Source organism: Ursus americanus, chromosome 8 (assembly GCF_024610735.1).
Source record: "Ursus americanus isolate L20-20 chromosome 8, mUrsAme1.1.p, whole genome shotgun sequence".
Taxonomy (NCBI): domain Eukaryota; kingdom Metazoa; phylum Chordata; class Mammalia; order Carnivora; family Ursidae; genus Ursus; species Ursus americanus.
The window spans coordinates 63,616,079-63,639,546 of record NC_142134.1 but is presented as its reverse complement, the minus strand read 5'-3'; the positions used below and the strand labels follow the sequence as shown (position 1 = coordinate 63,639,546).

General features: G+C 44.9%; 1 long non-coding RNA gene across 1 annotated transcript; it reads right to left on the bottom strand.

The window, feature by feature from the left end:
* Positions 1-13,224: 13,224 nt before the first annotated feature.
* On the bottom strand, positions 13,225-23,401 carry LOC123775833 (uncharacterized). The gene is made up of 3 exons (XR_006775177.2): positions 21,536-23,401; positions 20,449-20,578; positions 13,225-18,599 (listed from the first exon to the last, which is right to left on the bottom strand). It is a non-coding gene; the product is annotated as an uncharacterized LOC123775833 (long non-coding RNA).
* Positions 23,402-23,468: the final 67 nt, after the last annotated feature.

The window sequence follows — 23,468 nt, the reverse complement described above, 5'->3', positions numbered from 1 at the left end:
CCTTGAACATCAATGAACCGTGCTTGCAAATCTGCCATATCACAGACGACTTTTCAGAAAAGCATCACCCTGCACACAAGTTCCTCCTGAACGCAACCCCCGTGACTGCCAGAACTGTCCAATGTTCTGACTTGTCTACTTCTCACTTTGGAATTGGATGTACTAGTCGGTCGAGGGGCATTAATTCTCCACGCGACCACAGACCAATACACACGCGGCATTAACAAATTGCCGGTGATGGATATGCAAATGGAACAAGGACAAATATTAAAACAGCCCTATCTTTCTTGGCTGCCACCTCATCTTGTCCAAAATTCATAGAAATATTAATCCTTCTGGAACACTTAGCAATGCATATACAGTAACATTCTTGAGGAAGATAATAATTATCTCTTGTTAGCGAGATCAACTTACTGCAGTCTTTCACTGCAGGGACGGAAAAATATTGTGACTTGTTACACTAAGCAAAACACGGTGGCAGGATAAATTAGGACATTTAAACTAACAATAATAAAGACACCCTGCTATAGTTCCCCTCTACCTATAATTGATAAAATTAACAGAGAATAGACACGGTAGTCATAGAAAGATGTATTATGAACGGTTGGTTGAGACACAAAAGGACAAACTTTCTTCCTCCGCTTGTGTTGTTATAGCTAATATTTATTAGGCACCCACTGTGCATGGCACGACTCTTATCAGGGGCAAGGATAATAATAAATTACTACCTGTCAGCCACGTGCACGGTAACTTCATTATGTGACGAGGCAGCACTCTTATTAAGTCTTTGGAATCTATTAAAAGTCTCATTTTGAAACAATGAACCAAGAGGAACAAATTTATGAATTGTGGATCGCTAGTATTAACCCAAAGACTCAGCCTCGAGAAAGAAAAAAAAATTCATAAGAAAAAAAATTAATTTCTGCCAAGGAAAATCTAAGAACATAAGTTAGCAGGCTCAGCCAGATGCTCTTGGCTGTGCTGTAACAGGGATGAGGCAAATACCTAATTTCATAAGAAAAAAATTGATAGACTAGACTCTGAATCAGGCAGAGTCCAAAAAAGTTCCATGCTGGGTTCTCAATCAAATGGCATAATATATAGCAATGTCCTTGCACATCCGAGATGCCCCTCTGCTCTCTGGTGCTGATCAGTATCATGCTGTCACCTTCCCTGACGTATCCAGACATAACTCGCCCTTTACACTCACCAGTTTAATTTGCCTACTGAACGTGGGCGGTTGTTTGCAAAGTTGGCCGTAATGAAACCTCACATCAGTGCATAGACATCCTTTCTCCACGTCACTTCGCACCACGTCCTGCCAAGTGGCGGCGTCTGTTCCTCCTTGCCTTGAACATAGGAAGGCTTTGTAACTCGCTTTGGCCAAAGGAATACAACGGGAGTGATGTTTGGTGACTTCTGAGCCTAGGCCTTAAGGGACCTTGAAGCTTCCACTGTCACCTGCTTAGAACAGAGAAACACCAGGGAAGAAAGCCTTGGCTAATGATCTTGAAAATAAGAGCTTGAATGGAATGAGAATCCTCGCCAACAGCCGGTACCAATTGCCAGATATGTGAGTAAGGCCATCTTGGAACATCTAGTCTTAGTGCTAGGAACTGCGTATCTGTCCCTCCCCATACACCCAGTTCATATGTGGACGCCTAACCCCCAGTGTTACGGTATTAGGGTGGGGCCTCTGGGAGGTAATTAGGTCACAAGGGTGGGACCCCCAGAATGGAAGTAGTGCCCTTCTAGGAGGAACATGGAGGAGGTTCTGTGTCTGCCATGAGAGGACACAGCAAGAAGGAGTCCCTCTGCAAAACAGGAAGAGGGCGCTCACCAGGAACTGAATTGGTTGGCACTTTTATCTTGGACTTCCCAGGCTTCAGAACGGTGAGAAATACGTCTCTGTTGTTTAAACCACAACGTCTATGGCATCTGTGTTAGAGCAGCCTGAGCTGAGGCACCTGGGATGCTGCCAGGTGGCAGAAGCTGCAGAAGTGACTCGCGTAGAGATGCAGAAGAGCCACCTCGCCGAGCCCAGCATGAACTGCTGACCCTCAGAGTCAGGGACAAATAAAATAGTTGTAATTTTAAGCGACCAAATTTTGAAGCAGTGTGTTACACAGCAATAGGTGAAGGAAATAGAGAACCACATAGGCTTCAAAATGTTGTGCATTATTTTAGAAGAGTGATGCTGCTCCGACTCCTTGTATACAACAGAGGAAGCCTGGAAGCTTCCGGAAGCCTCTGTCATCTTGTGTAGCTCAGAAATTTCTTCTCATTTCTTCCCCATCATCTCTTATAGCAGTTCAGCTGAGTCTGAACTGTTCAACCTTCCTTTGCTAAGGGAATAATAAAAGTTGAAGGTTCAGAAATGCTTGTTCAATGGTTTACTGATAGTTTGTCTACAGTGATGTGGGGAGAGGCACTCTGGTATCCTCTGCTGTCCAGGTGAGGCATCACTAGCCTTGCCGTAACTGTAGCACCATTGCCAAATCCTGAGGACGAAGAGAGGGCCTCTGGTTACAGGGATCCTTGGATGGGCTATTAGTCAGGTTCTCCAGAGTCCTCCAGAGAAACAGAACCAACAGAGAAACAGAGCCAACTCTCTCTCGGTTACTACATATATATGTGTCTTATATGTATATACGTGTATATACAGATAAATAGATATAGAAATGTCTCTATATGTATATATAAACAGTGTAGATATATATGTATAAACACACATATAGAGATCTATCTCTATATTCATACATATATACATATATATATTTATATATTTGTGTATATACAGAGAGAGAGGGAGAGAGGGTTTATTTTCAGGAATTTTGGCTCACATGATTGTGGAGGCTTGACCAGCCCCAAATCTTGCAGGATAGGCTGCAAGATCCAGGGAAGGATTTCTGTTTGAGTCCAAATGTAGTTTGCAGGCAGAATACCCTCTTTTTCCAGGGAAGTCAGTCTTTTTCTCTTAAGGCCTTCAACTGACTGGATGGAGAGTAATCTGCTTAATGCCAAGTCTACTGATTTAAACATTAGTCTCATCTAGAAAATACCTTCACAGAAAACATCTAGAATGAAGTTTGACCAAATATCTGGTCGTAGTGGCCTAATTAAGTTGACATATAAAATTAACCAGCACAGATGGTGTTATGAATTGAATTGTGTCTCGCAACTTAGGTTGAAGTCTTAACTCCCAGGACCTCAGAATGCGACCTTCTCTGGAAAAGAATCTTTCCGAGGTAGTCAAGCTAAAATGAGGTCATTAGGGTGCAGGCCTGATCCCATACGACTGGTGTCCTTATGAAAGGAGGAAACTAGGACACATGGACAGATGAGCTCAGAGAGAAGACCATGTGGAGACATGGGGACAAGGTGACCAGGCAGCTGGAGGGATGCTGCTGCAAGCCAAAGACGGCCACAGATGCCCAGCAACACCGGAACCTGAAAGAGGCACAGAGAGATTCTCCCCTAGAGCCGTCACAGAGAGTCTGGCCCTGCCAACACCTCGATTTTGGACTTCCAGCTTCCTGAAATGTGGAGCAATCCATGTCTGTTCTAAGCCATCCAGTGCGGGCTACCTTGTGAAGGGCAGCCCTAAGAAACTAATAGAGATGGGTAGCCAGGAGCCCTGCTTCCAGGTCTGAGACCACAGTCACCTGTGCCTCGGGGCAGGGAGGAGGAGGAGGTAACGGAATAAAACCCTAACATGGGTCTTCTCTCCTTGTGCACCCGTCCTTACAAAATAGGCCTTTGACAAGCCCTGGAAGAGAGAACTGAAAGGAGTCTGGAAAGCTTCTATTCCCCCACCCCACCCCCAAAAAAACAGGCAAGGACATTCCCGAGATTTCTGGATCACCAACTAGTTGGGGGGGTTCTTGGCCGTAAGTTTGGGGGCTTGGCCCTCTGCTCAATCATCTATGGAAAGGATAAAGCAGTGCCCATTGTGGCTCCTATAGCATGCGGCTGCTGGTTCTGCATCTGGTTGTGACAAACCATCCCATGGTGGAGAGCAACTCCAGTGGAAGTCCTGCTGAACTTTCAAGATGGGCAATGGCCTGGGATCCGGAGCCAGACAAACTCGGTGGTCAGCACTCTGCCAGTCACCAGTTAATAACATGCCTTTTTATTGAATGCTGAACACTTTGGATATATTACCTTATTGATGCTTTCTAACAAGTCATTTTACAGATGAGAGACTGAAGCTCAGAGAGGTTAACTGACCTTCCCAAAATCACACAGCCAGCCAGCATCCTAATCCAGACACTCTGGCCCCCCATACCCCCAAAGTTCAAAGTCTTAACCACCGTACTTAATAAACTAGGGACACTGTGGCCTGAATTAAATCTCTATACTTAGTCAAGCATACCAGTATGCCAGAAGCACCCACTCTGTTAGACATTCTTAAGGGTACAAAAAAAAAAAAAAGCAAAATTGGGGCCTTGACCTTGAGGTATTGACAGGAGGACACCCACCTGCTGATAATTATGACTGACACTGTCCCCTTCTTTGGGAGTATGGAAAGTTGAAGTTCACCCACAGGGAAGCTTCAGCTAGTAGGGCCTTCCCCATTTTTAATGAGTTCGTATTTTGCCCTCCAAACACATCAGCAGGTGAATGCACGTCATTAGAAAAGTCCTGTCGGCATTGTGAAAAAGTTGAAAATTAAGGAATTTGAGCCGATGCTTGACATGCTAGGCAGCAGGTCCAAATCACAGCTAATCACTACCCTAGGCAAATCGTTGATTAATTCAGACTTCAGTTCTCCTCATCTTGCAACTTCTTGCCTATTTGCACTGCCTACATGGCTCCCAGGAATGGACTGGGGTGAGGGCCGGTCAGATAAAAGTGCTATCACATTGCGCCACCAAGGCCTGTGTGCCTCCGCTGTATTATTAACACACTACGTCAAGAAATGGCTTCCACATTAATCACAAAGGCGGAATCACGAGACCTGTATCCTGGAAACAGACAGCCTTGGAATATAAAGGACGGGTAACACCCTGGCATTAGCTGACCGCTGCCACCCCGCACTTTCCGGTCCAAAGCAAACAGTAGGGCCCCTGGTCGCCTTTGGGACCAGAGTTTGTTTAGAGGGCAGGTGAAGGGACAGTCGTCATAAAGGGTGGATCTTGGTGTGATGATGGAGAGGGTGGGACTCTGGCTGCAGAAACTTGTCCCAGGAAGAACAATCGTAGGCGAGATTCAAATAAACAGAGGTTCCTGGAGGTAGAACCCTGGTGGCTGTATCTGGAGCCTAGAAGTCCTAAACCAAGGTGTTGGCAAGATGGATTCCTTCTGAGAGCTTGTAAGGAGGATCTGTTCCATGCCTCTCTCCTGGTTTCTGGTGGCAGCAGGCCATCCTCAGTCTTCCTTGGTTTGCAGAGGATATTACTCCAATCTCTGCCTCAGTCTCCACATGGCACTCACCTGTGTGTCTAAATTTCCCTCTTTTAAGGGCACCAGGCATATTGGATGAGGTCCTGACCTAATGGTTTCATCTTCACTTGATTACATCTGTCTAGATCCTCTTCCCAAAGCAGCTTGTGTTCAGAGGTACCAGGGGTTAGGACTTCAAGACATCCTTGGGGGATACGATTCAACTCATAATAATGACCCTAGTGGGGGTCTCCCCCACTGGATTGTAAACAGCTGAAAAATGGGCACTAGCTTATTCATTTCATATCTCCAGTGCCAAGCCATGCCTGCAAAATAGCGAATGTCCAGCAAATGCTGCAGGAAGGAGTAAGCAGTAGGCTTAGATCTGTACGATACAGATTACTTGACCAAAACTCTGAGTGCAAAATCCTGACTCCACTACTTTCTCCCTGAGTGGTCTTTGACAAGTCTCTTGACCGAGTCTCAATTTTCTTCCCTCTAAAATGGGTATCATACAATATGCAGGATGGTGGTATGAAGCCAAGGAGACAGAGTATATAAAATGTTTGGCAAATAGTAGGTGTGCAATAAATGAGAGGTGTTCTTTTAAAAGGATATTCTGAACATAACCCTCTGTGCTACCCTCTATTTCACATTTCTTTGTACCACATTCATTCCGTCCTATAAAGTCTTCAAGATTTTCAAAACACAAGGCTAATATAACTGTATTGATCAAGATGTTTTCAGTTGAAGTGATAGAAACCCAATCAAAAAAAAGCAGCATGGGCGGTATTTATTAGCTCACATGCTCACCCTGCTCGGTGGCTTCAGGTGGGGCTGGATCCAGTGTGCAAACAATGCTATCAGGGATCTCCTGTCTCTCAAACAGGCGCTCATCCCATGGCTACCGGCAATCTCAGACTGAAATCCTCTCAGCCGCACGACCCCAGAGGAAAGATAGGACTTCTGCTGATTACGACAGTAGGAAAAAAACCCAAGAAAGATTCTGATTTGCTTGGGCTGGATCATCGGAACCAGTCACAATAGCCAGGAGCGTAGGATATGTGGAGTGACCAGTTCTGGGTCATGTGAATGGGAAGGGCAGAGTTAGCCTCCTGTGGAATGGGCTCCTTCCAGAGAAGAGGATTCTCCTTCAGGAAGGGGGTACTGGAGAGATTTACATAAGAAATGCCCCTGACCCTTGAAACTGCCCAGAGGACAGAAGACAAAAGATGAAGCTAAAAGTACTCAGTGTAATTTTTGAAAAAATACAAAGAGAAACCAGACCTTACATATAATAACACGCTGCTTTGATACACAAATGCCCAGCTGTGCTCCTCCTAGCAGCATCAATTATTGCTAGGGGTGAGGAAGACTGGTGGGAGTGGCGTGGGCTGAGAGGGCTGTCAGCTATCAGCTGTGAGTCCGGGACATCATTGCAAGGGGGCCTGGAGTGAAGCTAGCTGAGACAGCTCTTCATGGGCATACCCAGGTGCCAGCAGGCCACGGCGGTGGGGTGGGGCACAAGGAAGAGGAAGTTCCGTGCCAGGAATGACGTGCAACCAGGCGTCCCTGTCCCAATCCCCTTAGGCTCGCCTCGCAGAAGTTCTCTAACTTGTTCATTTTATACTAGACTCTGACTTTACAAAAAATACCCCATAACTCAGGTATATTTTCCCTGGGGGAGACAGATTAGAAATAACCATCAAATCTTTTTTCCCCTCTTTTTTGCTATTCTAAACAAACTGGGAAATACTTTCCCCTGAGGAACAATAGTCCAGTCACTCATGCAATGATTATTTTAATGCTACTTGCTGCTGCTTCTTCTTCTCCTTCTTCTTCTGCTTCTTTTTTAGCTTCCCAGTATTTGCATGCAATCTACCCTATTGTATACTTCTACATTTTTTAATGAGTAAGACAGATGACATATTCATGTGTAGGGTTTCATGAAAACGTCAACTTCGTGGCGGGGGTGGACAGGAATGAAAATGGCTCATTGATGGAACTCGCTGGCATTTGCACAGTGCTTGACCATGTATCCCACACTCTCGTTTCATAGTCACATGATCATGAGGCATTACCCCCATTTTACAGATGAGGCAACTGAGGCCCAGAGAGCTTGCTAAGGTGCCATACACAGACTTGAACCCAAATAATAACAGCTGACGTCTCCTGTTCTGAACACTGCACACAAGGTTTCATTTAATCCTCTCAAAAAGTTTGTGGGGTAGATAATAGTTATTTTACAGTAAAGATATTGAGGCTTGGCGGCTTAAATACATTGGTAAAGACTCAAACCCAGATCTGTCTCAGTGCAATGCTGCATCTAAATGCCGAACTTTGCTCCAGACCTCACCTGGCTCTGAAAGGTCCGGAGCAGGTGGATGTGAGAAGCGGGCCTGGACCTCGGGCCATGGAGTGGAGAGCAGTCAGACAAGCACTGTTACTCAGCTGAGACGACTTCTCTCGGCAAGCCAGCTCTGTGCATGAACTATTTCCAGACCTTGGTTGTTCAGAAGTGCTGAGACAGCCTGGATGTAACCCAAATGCTGACACGAAGGTGCCCAAATGACAAAACACTGGAGCAAACTGCTGCCTGCTGACCTCCCCCACTGAAAACTTGGGGACCCCCATGTCCATAAAGATGCTGTAGACAGACAGAAATGTCTGGTAAGCAGAGCATCCCAGCAAGTGCAGCAACGCAGTGCAGCTGACAAGCAGTGCCTTGCGATCCTCCTACATGGGGTGTGGACGGCACAGATCCTGGCTAAGGCAGCTGGAACATCGCTGAATCTTTTGCCAATGGCTAAAGGCAGCCCTGGCCCCTCTCAGCCCTAAGCACTTCCTTCAGCCTCCTCCAAGTAACAGAGCTCCCACTTACAAGCTCATCAAAATCCTGACCATGAATGAGAAAGAAACAGAAAATACTTTGTTAATTAAAAGCTCAAAAGATTCCAGTGGTGAGGGTCTAAGGATGCTTTCTCGCCATGCGGATCCTACCCCAAGGCCAGACACCGGCTCTCAGTGTCAGAGTCACAGGTGCTGTGCTTGGGCCTGAGAGCATGTAGCTGTGACAACTGGAATAAGGAAGATTTTTAATCTTCCTGAAATCCCAAGCTTTGAAGATAATTAAATAATGAAAGAGAAGCAAGGCGTTCCCTGCCTTCACAAGGGAGATTAAGTTTCCAAGTAGCTCCCCCATGCAATAGTGTCTCTAAAATGCCTGGAAAATGTTAAGAAATTAGTATCGCCAGTCAGTCAACAAATATTTATTATTGAGCATCTACTATGACCCAAATATTCCAGAAGGTCCTGGAGACATAGGAGGGAGATAGAGAAAGCTCTTGCACTCATGGTGTTTACATTCTAGAGTGAAGGGCAGGGATTAACACGTGACGGGGGCGGGGGTTGAGGGAGGAATGGGAGAGAGAAGGGGAATGAAAGCCACTGTCAACTATGTGATTGTGGAGAACGCTCTAAGGCAGTGTCACCTGAACAGACGCTTGAGTTAACAAATAAAACAAGGCCAAGAGCAGCGCCGCAGGCGTTTCAGATAGAAGGAGGTGCAAGTGCAAAGGTACAGTGGCCAGATCAGATGGGTTGTGTTCAAGAGCAAACCGGAAACTTGTGTGCTGGGACCAGTAAATATGGGAGAATGGAGGGAGGTAAGATGGAAGAGATAGGCAGGGACAAATGATCTAGAACTTTCTGGGACATGGTAAGATGCTTGGATATTATTCTAAGCGTTGGGAAGCATTTGGAATGCTTTAGCAAGGGGTCATACAACCTGATTTTAATTTCTAAAAGTTAGCCCTGGCTGCTGTGTGGAGCGTAGTTATGGGGGTAGGTGGCAGGGAATAGAGGAGTGAAAATATTCAGTAGGACTAACGTCCGCATTAGATAATATTGCTGTTAATATGAATCAATGACATTTATTGACCTTACTACACAAAATGTTGGTATTTTCAGAATGGGTTTCTCTACTATTTGGCAGAGTTCCATCATTTCAGACTTTCTAGGGTCTTAAGACAGTGTTTTTATAGGCTGCTGTACCCTTTTGCCGGAGACAGGGAAACTGAAGGGACTCCATTTCAGAAAGGCTCCATTGTTTTGTTTTTTTTAAGATTTTATTTATTTATTTCAGAGAGAGAGCATGTGCACGTGAGTGAGCACGAGGGAAGAGAGGCAGAGGGAGAAGCAGGCTCCCCGCTGAGCAGGGAGCCCCATGCAGGGCCCAGCCTCAGGACCCCGGGATGATGGCAATCAAACCGAAGGCAGATGCCCAACCGACTGAGCCACCCAAGTGCCCCTAGAAAGGCTCCATTTCTGCTGTTTTTTCTGCAGGGCCTCATTTACTCATGTTCTGTGTCTCACCTTGCATCTGAGTAAAGCAAAGAAGCTACTCCAAGGGGAAGGCAAGAAAGTTAATCATTCTCTGAGTCTCGTGCTAGGCCTGATAACACCTAAAAACTGGATCCCAAGCGTGTTCCTGGATATTCGCTTCAAACAAACCTCAGCTGACACTGGCCTCAATTCCCTCTAGCTTCAGTGATTCGTGGAATAACGCCTGATGCTTGCTTTTGATAGACGCACTTTGGATGCCTGAAAGAAGACGTAGCCCGGACCCCTTTCCAATATAACCTCTAACTCCAAACAACAGTGAGACTCATTTCTTAGAATTCTAAGTCTCCGAGACACTCCATCTGCTATACTCTATCGCCTACAGTATTCAAAAAACTCTGCTCTCACTTCCTCCTGGCTGACCTCTGATTTCTATCCTGCACGAAGCCAAGGACCTCCTCTGCGTCCTCAGACCAGGTCTGCCTACACCATACCGTTCTAGGGGCTCAGGAATATACCTAAAGCAAGAATTGACCGTAAAGAGTTAAGAATGTTGGCTGACTAGCGAAATACTTTTGTAATTCCCAAGGTGTGTACAGGCCTTATAATTATGTCCTTGAAGCATTGAGGACACACTTGCTCTGTAATGGCCAAGAATGTGGCCACCATTCAGAGGGGATGTCCTTCGGGAATGGTGCATACGTGGGCAGAGGATGGCCAGCCCCGTGAGTGTGAGGGCTATGGCGGAGAGAGGCTACAAATATCTCTGCCTCCATCTTTTTGCATTAACTGTTCACATGTGCACTGGAGAACTGCTGTGGCCTGGATGTCTTGTTTTCCTCTCAAATTCATACGTTGAAATCCTAACCTTCAAAGGTGATGGTATTAGGAGGCTGGACCCTTGAGAAGTGCTAATGTCATGAGGGAAGGCTCCTCATGAATGGGACTCATGCCTTCTAAAAGGGCCCTGGAGGGCTCCCTTGCTCCTTCTGCCAGGTAGGGACACGGCAAGAAGGTGAAGTTTGTGGACCAGAAAGAAGGCCCATACCTAGCCATGCTGGCACTCTGAGCTTGGGCTTTCCAGACTCCACAACTGTGAGAAACGAATGTTTGTTGTTTATAAACTACCCAGTCTGTGGTATTTTGGTACATCAGCCCGAATGATCTAGGGCAGGACCTGAGATGGCCTTTCAGACTTCTGTCCCATCACTGCCCTAATGTTTCTAATAGGACAGAGGTATAAGAGGTGGTTTAATGTAAAAAGTATTGAGATTTTAGTTGCCATTTGCCTGGATATGAAATTTCCACTTACCTTAGGTTTAAGTGTCTCCCTCTCTGCAAAGAGGGACCTTGTGCACTTAGACAGATATTCCCAGAACAAAGGCAGAATCTTCTAAAATTAGGATCTCACTGAGCAGAGACATGGTGCTTATTCCTAATGGGAAGTAAATCTAGATTCACTTTTAGCTGGGAGGAAGCAGGTCAGAAATTCCAAGTTGTAGTTCCCTGGCCTGGGTGGATGGGCTAGAACACGAACCATAAACCTCCATCACTTATCTTGGCAGATAGAAAATTGGAATCTGGGAGGAAAGTTTCGAATCAGGCACTCAAACCCAATAAATATTCTCACTCTTGCTGAGCTCCCAAATGCTCTGCACTCTGTCTATCAAGCTGCAAAGGACAGTCGGCGCTGAACCTCTGGACCACGTGTGGAGCCGCCTGGAGCATCTGACAACTCGGCCCCTCCCGCCTTGCTTCCTGTACAGCTTGCTTTCTTTTTCTTTCCCTTTTGTTCTTTGGCTCAGGGACACGTCCATAACACCAACACAGATTGACTCAAGCACATTTCCTAGGTGCCAAGACTGAGATCGTGAGATGACAATAGAAGCCAGAGAATAAGAACACAGGCTTTTAAATGGGTTCAAATCCTGGCTCTGCCACTTACCAATTATGTTACTTTGGGCAAGGCTGAGTCACTCTGTGCCTCAGCTTCCCAATCTGTATGATGGGGATAATGTCTACTCTATCAGGGTAGAGATAAGATGAGATCATGTGTTTGATTAGATGAGATCAAACCTACAGTAGGCATTTAACAAATAAATGTGGTGGTGGCTATTACATGGAAAGATTTGGGTTAAATAACATATAATCTCTCATCAGGGGCTGAAAATCTAGTATGTAAGATAAAGAGACACTTAAATAATTGCAATATAAGACAAAAGGTGACGCTATAGTTAGTATTTATTAAAAAAACACCACAGGAGCTATGGTAGATTAAGAGAACTGCAAATTTCTCAACGGTGCCCACATCGAGAGCTAGATCCCCCTTGAAACTGGTCTGGCTCCTAATCTGGTCTTTGACCAATACGATTCAGTTGAAATGACTCTGAGTGCCTTCCAAAGTTAAGCCATCAGAAGACTTATGGCTTCCTCCAGGTATTCTCGGGATGCCCCCTCTTGAGCAGACCTTCTGTGCTAGGAGACATCACTGATGGGTGCTGTGGTCAATCGCTCTATGTGTGCATCAGTTGTTAGCCATGGGAGTGAACCATCTTGCATGGCTCAGTCCAGTTAAGCCTCCAGATGACTTCTGCTGTCCCAGCCCCCAGGCACATCTTGTGATGCAGAACACCTAGTAAATCTGCAGATTTCTTAGTGATAATAAATTATTTAAAAAAAAATTTTTTTTAAGATTTTATTTATTTACTTGGCAGGGGGAGAGAGAACACAAGTGGGGGGGTGGGGCAACAGAGGGAGAGGAAGAAGCAGGCTCCCCACCAAGCAGGGAGCCCGACGTGGGTCTCCATCCCAGGACCCTGGGACCACGACCTGAGCAAAAGGCAGACACTCAACCAACTGAGCCACCCAGGTGCCCCTATTTTTAAAATTTTTAAGCACTAAGTTTGGGGTCATTAGTTATATGGCCAAAAATAATCCAAACAGGAATTTAAGAGAGAGGAGTCCATTTCAGGGCAAGTAATCATGGAAACATCCCTAGAACAAATGGGATTTGAAGTTTCCTTGGAGGGAAGGATGGTGACAAGAGGGTCTTGGGAGAAAGTCATTTTAGGGAGAGAGAAGAAATGGGGTAGAGGAAGAAAGCAAAATTGAAAAGGGCGTTCAGGGTAAAATCATGACAGCTTTGGGGACAGCCTCACTTTGTTGATAGAAAGGAAAACTCATTCCTGCTCATCTGATTAAAGGGTTTTATGGGAAAAATGGGGCTCTATGGATAAGTTAAGGGAGACAGGAATTCGTAGAAGAATGGGAACCATAGAGCAGCTGGGCTTGCCAGAACGCACTGGAATTGGAAGATTGCTAGGGATCCCCCAATTGCTCTCCATCACACGCACAGTAATATTTTTTATTAACATATACTGTATTATTGGTTTCAGAGGTAGAATTCAGTGATTCACCAGTTGCATACAACACCCAGCGCTCATCACATCAAGTGCCCTCCTTAATGCCCATCACCCAGTTACCCCATCTCCCACCCATCTTCCTTCCAGGAATGCTCAGTTTGTTTCCTATAGTGAAGAGTCGCTTATGGTTTGCCTCCTTCTCTGTTTTCCTCTTATTTTAGTTTTCCTTCCATTCCTCTATGTTCATCTGTTTTGTTTCTTAAATTTCACATGTGAGTGAAATCATATGATAATTGTCTTTCTCTGACTAACTTATTTTGCTTAGCACAATGTCCTCTAGTTCCATCCATGTCATTGCAAATGGCAAGATCTCATTCTTTTTGATGGCTGAGTAATATTCCATTGTATATGTGTCCCACATCTTCTTTATCCATTCATCTGTAGATGGAGATCTGGACTCTTTCCATATGTTGGCAGCTCTGGACATTGCTGCTATAAACATTGGGGTGCACGTGCCCCTTCAAGGCAACACACAGTAACATTTTACGCCCTTCATGGCCCGTGAGGCCCATGGCATGCTTCTCTTGCCTGGCTACCTTGATGACTTAGTTTTCCTTTCCTGTCTCCTTTGCTTACTTCCCTCCAGCCACATCAATCTCTTTGTTGTTGTTCTTTGAAGAGTAAACCCACTGTGGGCTCAGCCCTTTCACACTCATAGTCTCTTCACCCTCCACCTGGATGGTTCATCTTTTCTTAAATATTCACATGGTTCCCCCTTCTCTTTATTCAGGTTTCTGTCACCTTCTCAAAGAGGCCTTCTTTGACACCTAAGTAAAAATAGTTGCCCCTACACACAGTCCCCTTACCAGCTCTACTTTTCTTCCTAGAACTCATTACTCCATTACTTCATTCATTCATTTACTTTATTTATTTACTTACTTATGGAATACTTCTTTAGTTTCTTTTAATCTGGAGTAATCTCTCCTTCAGTTTTTTGTTAAAACATGAATTTCTTTAATGGCTTTTGTATTCTAGGGTAGTTTTAGGTTCCCAGCAAAACAGAGCAGAAAGTACAAAGAGTTTTCATATACCTCCTGCCGCCACACATGCACAGCCTCCCTCCTTATCAACATCCTCCACCAGAGTGGTACATTTGTTACATTCTGTGACCCCCCCCATCGACAAGTCATTATCTCCAAAGTCCGTAGTTTACATTAAGGTTCATTCTTGGTGTAGTACATTCCACGAGTTGGGACAAATGTATAATGACATGTATTCATCATTATGGGATCATACAGAGTATTTTCACTGCCCTAAACCTCCTCTGTGCTCTGTCTATTCATCCTTCCCTCTTTCTTAACTCTTGGCAATGACTGATCTTTTTATTGTCTCCATAGTTTTGCCTTTTCCAGAATGTCATATAGTTGGAATCACATAGTATGTAGTCGTCTCAGATGGGCTCCTTTCACTTAGTAATATGCACTTCAGTTTCTTCAATATGTCTTTTCATGCCTTGATAGCTCATCTTTGGAGCACTGGATAATATCCCATTGTCTGGAAGTAGCACAGGTCATTTATCCATTCACCTACCAAAAGACAACTTGATTGCTTCCAGGTTTTGACAATTGTGAACAAAGCTGCTATCAACATTCATGTGCAGGTTTCTGAGTGGACACAAGTCTTCAGCTTTTTTTTGGGTAAATACCAAGGAGTATGATTGCTGGATTGTATGGTAAGAGTATATTTAATTTTGTAAGAAATGTCAAACTGTCCCATCTATTTTCTAATCTATTTTTATTGAGGTACAGTTGACATGCAACATTATATTTTTTTCAGGTATACAACATAATGATTCAATAGTTGTATATATTATGAAATGGTCACCACCACTCTAAGTCTAGTTAACATCCATCACCATACATAGTGACAATTTTCTTCTGATGAGAAATTTTAAGATTTACTCTCTTAGCAACTTTCAAATATGCAATACAGTATTCGAAACTATAGTTGCCATGCTGTACATTATATCCTCATGGCTTATTTATTTTATAACTAGAAGTTCGTACCTTTTGACCTTCTTCACCTGTTTTGCCCACCCCTAGCCACCCACCTCTGGCAACCACCAATGTGTTCTCTGTATCTGTAAGATTGTTTTACTTTTTTATCCATGAAGGCAAGGACTTGTCTAGTGCTTAGAATGAGGTCTGGCATATGCTGGATGCTCAACAGAAAATGGTAGAAAACAATGAATGAATAAATGGATCCCAGGCAGCCTTAGGGCTTGCAGTAACTTGTTACTTCTCAGCAGCAGGGATGTGTGGATCTTCATTTTAATTCTCTTCCATTGTTCTCTGCTTCCTGCTATTCCCAGCAATTCTCTCATTGCCTGGGAATAGCATCTACTCACCAAACTTTGCTCTCACAGCTTCTGCTGATTCATCACCATGACTTACTCACAGCTCTCCTCATGCTGCTACTGCCTCTCCCTGTGCATCTGTCCAACTTCTGCTCCCTCTGCCAACCTCCTGACTCTCCCTGACTTTACAGCTGAAATTCTAGAGGCAGAGAATCTCATTGGGTCAGCCCATTCCCCACTTAGGCAGAGATTTTGGACCTTTGACTGTGTTCTAGGTCACACGTCCAAGCTGATTTGATCAGCCATAGGCACAGAGCACAACAACATAGACACAGATTATTTCACTCAGCTGAGGACACAGGATGCAGCAGTGGCCTGTTGATCAAAACCTGAGGTCCACAAACTCTTTCTACGAGGTCAGCATTACCTTGATCCCAAAGCCAGACAAAGAGACCACCAAAAGGGAGAATTACAGACCAATATCCCTGAGGAACATGGATGAAAAAATTCTCACCAAGACACTAGCCAATAGGATCCAACAGTACATGGAAAAGATTATCCACCATGACCAACTGGGATTTATTCCTGGGCTGCACGGTTGGTTCAACATCCACAAATCAATCAACATGATACACTACATTAATAAAAGAAAGGACAAGAACCATATGATCCTCTCAATAGATGCAGAAAAAGCATTTGACAAAGTACAGCATCTTTTCTTGATTAAAACTCTCCACAGTGTAGGGATAGAGGGAGTATACCTCAATATCATAAAAGCCATATATGAAAATCCCACAGACAATATCATTCTCAATGGGAAAACACTGAGAGTGTTTCCCCTAAGGTCAGGAACATGACAAGGATGTCCACTCTCACCACTGTTGTTCAACATAGTACTAGAAGTCCTAGCTTCAGGAAACAGACAACGAAAAGAAATAAAAGGCATTCAAATCAGCAAAGAAGAAGTCAAACTCTAACTTTTTGCAGATAACATGATACTGTATGTGGAAACCCAAAGACTTCATCCCAAAATTGCTAGAACTCATACAGGAACTCAGCAAAGTGGCAGGATATAAAACCAATGCACAGAAATCAGTTGCATTTCTATACACTAACAATGAGACAGAAGAAAGAGAAATTAAGGAATTGATCCTATTTACAACTGCACCCAAAACCCATAAATACCTAGGTATAAACCTAACCAAAGAGGCAAAGGATCTGTACTCTGAAAACTACAGAACACTCATGAAAGAAACAGAGGAAGTCACAAAGAAATGGAAAAACATTCCATGCTCATGGATTGAAAGGACAAATATTGTTAAAATGTCTATGCTACCCAGAGCAATCTATACATTCAATGCAATCCTTAACAAAATACCATCAACTTTTTTCACAGAGCTGGAACAAATAATTCTAAAATTTGTATGGAACCAGAAGAGACCCGAAATAACAAAAGGAATGTTGAAAAAGAAAACCAAAGCTGGTGACATCACAATTCCGATCTTCAAGCTCTATTACAAAGCTGTAATTATCAAGACAATATGGTACTGGGACAAAAACAGACACATAGATCAGTGGAACACAATAGAGAACCCAGAAATGAACCCTCAATTCTATGGTCAACTAATCTTTGACAAAGCAGGAGAGAATATGCAATGGAAAAAAGACAGTCTCTTTAACAAATGGTGTTGGGAAAATTGGACAACCACATGGAGAAGAATGAAACCATCTCCTTACACCATACACAAAAATAGACTCAAAATGGATGAAAGACCTAAATGTGAGGCAGAAGTCCATCAAAATCCTAGAGGAGAACACAGGCAGCAACCTCTTTGACCTCAGCTGCAGCAACTTTTTGCTAGACACATTTCCAAAGGCAAGGGAAACAAAGGCAAAAATGAACTACTGGGACTTCACCAAGATAAAAAACTTTTGCACAGCAAAAGAGATAGTCAACAAAAACAAAAGACAAACAACAGAATGGGAGAAGACATTTGCAAATGTCTTATCAGCTAAAGGGCTAGTATCCAAAATCTATAAAGAACTTCTTAGACTCAACCAAAAGAACAAATAATCCAATCAAGAAATGGGCAGAAGATATGAACAGAAATTTCTCCAAAGAAGACATCCAAATGGCCAACAGACACATGAAAAAATGTTCAACATCAGTTGGCATCAGAGAAATACAAATCAAAACCACAATGAGATACCACCTCACACTAGTCAGAATGGCTAAAACTAACAAGTCAGGAAATGACAGATATTGGCAAGGATGTGGAGAAAAGGGAGCCTTCTCACACTGTTGGTGGGAATGCAAGTGGGTACAGCCACTCTGGCAAACAGCATAGAGGTTCTTCAAAAAGTTGAAAATAGAGCTACCCTCTGACCCAGCCATTGCACTACTAGGGATTTACCCCAAAGACACAAATGTAGTGATCCGAAGGGGCACCTGCACCCCAATGTTTATAGCAGCAATGTCCACGATTGCCAAAATATGGAAAGAGCCCAGATGTCCATCGACAGATGAATGGATAAAGAAGATGTGGTATACATATACAATCAAATATTACTTAGCCATCAAAAAAATGAAATCTTGCCATTTGCAATGACATGGATGGAACTAGAGGGTATTATGCTAAGAAAAATATATCAATCAGGGAAAGACAAATACGATGTGATTTCACTCACATGTAGAATTTAAGAAGCAAAACAGAAGAGCATAGGGGAAGGGAGGGAAAACTAAAACAAGATGAAATCAGAGAGGGAGACAAACCATAAGAGACTCTTAAGTATAGGAAACAAACTGAGGGTTGCTGGAGGGGAGGGGGGTTGGGGGATGGGGGTAATTGGGTGATGGACACTAAGGAGCACACGGGATGTAATGAGCACTGGGTGTTATATGCAACTGTTGAATCTCTGAACTCTACCTCTGAAACTAATAATACCCTATGTTAATTAATTGAATTTAAATTTTAAAAAAAATTTAAAAAACCCCTGAGTTCCAGGCTGAATAATTCATATTTTAGGGAGAAACTGAAATCTTCTGAGAAGAGCAGTGATGAATCAGATCTTTGTTTCCAGAAGTACTTTGGGTCCTCCATGAATCTTTGGGTACTCCATGAATGAGACAGTTTAGTGATGGAAGGGGATGGCACCTGCAAGACAAATTAGGAAGCCATGGCCAGGGAGAGCTGATAATGCCTCTAACCAAACCAGATGCAGTGAGAGTCAAAGGAAGAGGGCAGAAGCAAGTGGGTCTTGAACCTGAGGATTTTCCCTAGCCCTGGGAGGCTGGAGTTCAACAGAAAGGCTGGTCTAGACTCGTAGCTCCTGAAGCTGTTGGGGAGGAAGAATTTACTCTGCCTTTCAAGGTCCTTCGAAGACTAAGAATCAAATTGACACGAGACAGATTAGCAAGAGAAAACCAAATTTAATAGGGTAGTTATAGGGAATCCACAGGGGGAAATCCCAAAGACAGTGACACATGAGCTAAGGAGAGGGGCAGGGGAGAAGGAGCATTAGCAGGAAGGTGAAAGGAGATCTTTGGAAAACAAATGTGCCCTGTTAGGCAAATCAGTTTCTTAGGTAAAGAGGAATCTTTATTAATAGTGTTCTTCCTGGTACAGGCAGGCAGTTGAGGGGGAGGTAATAAAAACCAAAAACGAAAAAACAAAAAACTTTTCCTGAATCTGCTAAGTTTGGATTGTTTTTTTTTTTTTAATTTTTTTGAGATTTAATTTTTAAGCAATCTCTACACCCAAGATGGGGCTTGAACCCCCAACCCTGAGATCAAGAGTCACATGCATCACAGACTGAGGCAGCCAGGTGCCCCTGATTGCTTTTAACACAAAATAATGTTCATGCCACAGTGGCCCACCTTGGGGCCGCCTGCCCTTGGCCCCTACAAAGTCATAAAGATATTAGTTAAAACTATAGGGTGCATGGTGTGGCAAGAGGTAAGCCAAGACAGATATTCGGGGAACTCTCTTGGATGTAAAGAACAGATCAAAGAAGAAAAGCTTGAACGAAATCGGAAATATTTATACAGATGAGTAGACACTCAGAAAGTCACAGTGCCTGATAAAAACAGGGAAACGTTTCCTGTACTTATTTTCTTATTCTTACAAGTTCAGGTCCAGAGATCCCTGCATTAGATCCCACTCTGTTCCAAACCCCAAGCTTCTAGTCTGCCTGTTTTCCTGCAGAAAGCAATGACACTTTATGAAAATCCACCATATTCTAAAAATACATCAGCTGGGCTGCAGTGCCACAATTAGTGAAGCTGCTGTCCCAGGAAACCCTCATCACCATTTTGCTTAGATCAGAGAGCGGATTAACTTTGATGTCTGTCTGAACCCCATGTGAAACACCACTGGTGGTCTGCTCCCTGCAAGCATTCAATCTTCACATCCAAGGGAAGAAGGAGAAAGAGCCAGATAGGAGCCCAAACCAATTTTTTTTTCTCAGTGATTGAGATAAAAATATGCACCCTAGGCCTCCTGACATATTTGACTTGCACCCTGTCTCCTTCTATCCCTTGAGTTCTCTCCCCCTTTGCACAAAGACCTTCCCCCAGATCCCAATTTCCTTTGGCTTTTGCAAACATTAGCACAGCTCTGAAGCCCCAGGCCCTTTGTCTATGCCGTGTGTCGGAGGTAATTGCAGGACTTTCTGCATCTATTAGGTCTTCTGTGGGTATGCAACCGAAACAGACTCTGATGAGGTCAAATCCAAAGGGAGTTTACTGGAAGTATCTGGGTGGCCTGCAGGATGTAATGGATCTCTGAGAATCCGACTGCAAGGGGGAATGAGAGGATCTCTAGGATTACAAGCAAGTGGAAGAAAAGCAATCATCTCATTGGGACATTAGCGATGGAAAAAATCCACCACACAGTGCTGTCTGTCTGTCCCCGTGTCCCCATGTTCACAATTCTTCTTTCTCGGAGAAAAGGAACAATTGGGCTGGGTTGGAATTGGACCCACACTCAGACAATATGGACTCACCGACTTTGCAAGGCAGAGTAGACTGGGGATAATTGCAGGCCTCTGGAGTCAGCCAGACTGGATGCGAATCCTGGCTCTGCCATTTAGTCGCTATTGAGCTGGTCATTCTTGTTATGGCCCCAGCTCCTCCCTATGCAAATGGAGAATCAGGAGCTATTATTAGGGAAGGTTGGGGGACCAAAAAGCAATTACTACCCACTGCCGCATCTTCTCCCTCTATTGCACTAGAGATGCCATGAGGACAACAGACTCTTGTTAATTCGCTGCTGGCTGCATTCACCAGCATTTGAAGTGTGCCTGGCACACGGGGCCTGGCTCAGTAAACCTTTGTCAGATACACAAATGCTGATGCTTCCTTTCTGTGTTCCCAGTCAGCTAGTGCAGTGCTTTGCTGGGGTCCGTACACAGTATTTGCTGATTGAATCTGTGAGTCAGTGGGATCCTCAGAAATGGGGAGAACATTGGGATCAAAGAGATGAACCTATATTTGGTAGGACTCGGTGGCAAGCAAGTGATAAGTAACTAATTTTTTGGTGTTGCGAATAAGGTGATTATTGTATCTGTATACATTGTGGCCTGGCCGCTGGTCAGACTAAACCTGTTAGATTAACTCGAGGGGACAGAGAAACCACCAGGTTACTTGCCACTTGGGGGTGGTGGTGGCTCGTTTGTCCCACATTAGTCCTTCCCTGACTTGGAGGCATGGCCGGTAACTCATCAGGACATCCTGGCTTGTAGGGGCTCTGTGGGTAGGGGTCATCCGGCCATCCTGGCGAGCTTGCTCTTGGAGACAGCCAGGTCTCAGGGAGGAGCCTGTCAGATCAGGAATCATGAAAACTAAAGCCTGGTCCTGGTTCAGCTAATGGTGCGTGACCCTAAGAAAGGTCTCTGGATCTCAGTGACCTGGTCTCTAAGATAGGATAATCCTTGACTTGCTGCTCATGGAATTGTGAAGCAAATGAAATCACACTCGTGGTGACTTATCTGGAACTCTTGTTGTAAAAAAATAATAAAATAAAAAAATAAACAGAAAAAAAACAACTCAAACTGGCTTCAGGGAAGAGGGAACTTCATTGGCTCATGTTACCGGGAAGTCCAAGGGCCGATCCTTTTCAGGTACAGTTGGCTCCAGGAGCTCAAACGCAGTGTCAGCAACTGATTTCTCTCCACTTCTTAGCTTTCCTTCTGCTGTCCTGTCCTCATTCTCAGTGTCTAAATGGTGGCGCCCAGTGACTCCAGCGTCTAATCCACTCAAGTTCAACTCCAGATTTCCAGCAGCTGAGAGAGACTATGACTGGCTCAACGTGGGTCATGTAGCCGGGAGGATGCAGTGACCCTGGATGATCAGACCTGGACCCTGTCCCAATCAATCCCTGTGGTGTGGGAGCTTAGTCAGGCTTGGTTATATGCTTAACTCTCAGAACTGGAAAAAAAAAAAATCATTGGGGTGGGGGGGCGCAGAGGAGAAGTCTGGTTTACCTCATGGATTGAGAATGGGAGAGGAGTGGTTTGCCAAAAGATATTCCGGTGCTATTAACAGAAAGATAAATGGAGGGTGAGTTGCTAAAATGACAACTGTGCACTACACTTGGGGTTTTATATCACGTGACAGAGAGCATGCCTCCCAGCTCCCCTCTCTGCTGGGAAGTCCTCGGTTCTCACCATAACAAGCTCCTGCAAGCCTCAAGGAGCCGCTGCCTCACCCAATAGCCATCTGTCTTCCTCCACTGAACTTCTGCAGCCCGCAGGACCCTATCACTCATTGGCAACAAGCTGCACTGGGTTCATTAGTTATCTTTTTATGTAGATGTCCTGTCTCTTCATCCACGTGGCAGGTTCCCGGAGAGCAAGGGTCACGTCTTATTCATCTTGGTGTCCCTTGTCGCACTTTGCCTGGTGTTTGGAGCATGGCAGATAGTCCATAAATCTGCCGACAGATCGAACACCTGATTTATATGCTTCTGGAAGCACAGAGGTAGATAGTAGCTTGACTCAACTACAAAACTACAGAGAGAGAGGAAACCTGTGCTTTCCACACCGTTTCTGAAAGATTGTAGATCTTTTGCAGACTAAATAATACTGCTGGGGTCAGGATAAATATCCTCTTGCTCCCCAGCCCCCAGCTGCTGGTAGCATCCTTATTTATAAAGGATTGAGTGAAGGCCCAAGGAACCTTAATCTCAGCTGCTCAATACCTCTGGGTAGCTCATATGCCCCCAGAGCGCACTCGGAAGGATGGAGGATGGGAATCATAGGAAGAGGAAGAGGATGTCTATTCTCAGTGGTCCCCACCACAGGCCGTAGGGCAAAGCCCCAGGGTCCCATCAATGGGACTGGCCGCTGGCTCTCTGCCTTGCACGGACCCTATTTATTCTCCATCCTCATTCTAACCCAGACATTCAGCAAAGGGAACGGAGAGAGGGGGATAGAAAAACGTAGTCAGAACAAATCCACTTGTAGCTTGCACGTTGAAACAACGCTCCTCCCCCTCTAGTCTTGGTCCAGAAGTCCCCGTGGCTGGGTTTAGAAGCCCTCTGCAGCCCATCCTGGGGCAGGCGAGTTGCCCCTTTGTCTCTCATCTGTTCCAACAGCCTTCAAGCAGGCCCAGTGACTAGTCCAAAGCCCTGCGGCCAAGCCGGGGTTTCCTGACCTGTGAAATGGGCCAACTGATAGGAAGATTAAATCAGCCAGCCACAGAGAGCACACAGCTGGCGGTAGAAAGTCACTAAAATCAAATAAGGGGTGGGTAGAATGAGAAAGCGTGGCTGATAAAGGAGGGGCTGATCAAAGAGGTCAGGAGAATGCAGCACCGAGGGGGCTGCGCGCAGGGCAGGGGCCAAAACCCCACTCACCACGCCGCTGGCTCCGGGCAGGCGCAACCCCCTACCAGGGAGCTCGGGGTGGAGGGTGGGGAGGGGGGCAGTGAGCGGTGAGCGACACCGAGGTCCCGCCCCTCCCGGCTCCACCCACCCGTAGCTCCGCCCCGACTCCGCCCCCACCCTATCTCGCCCCGCCCCGCC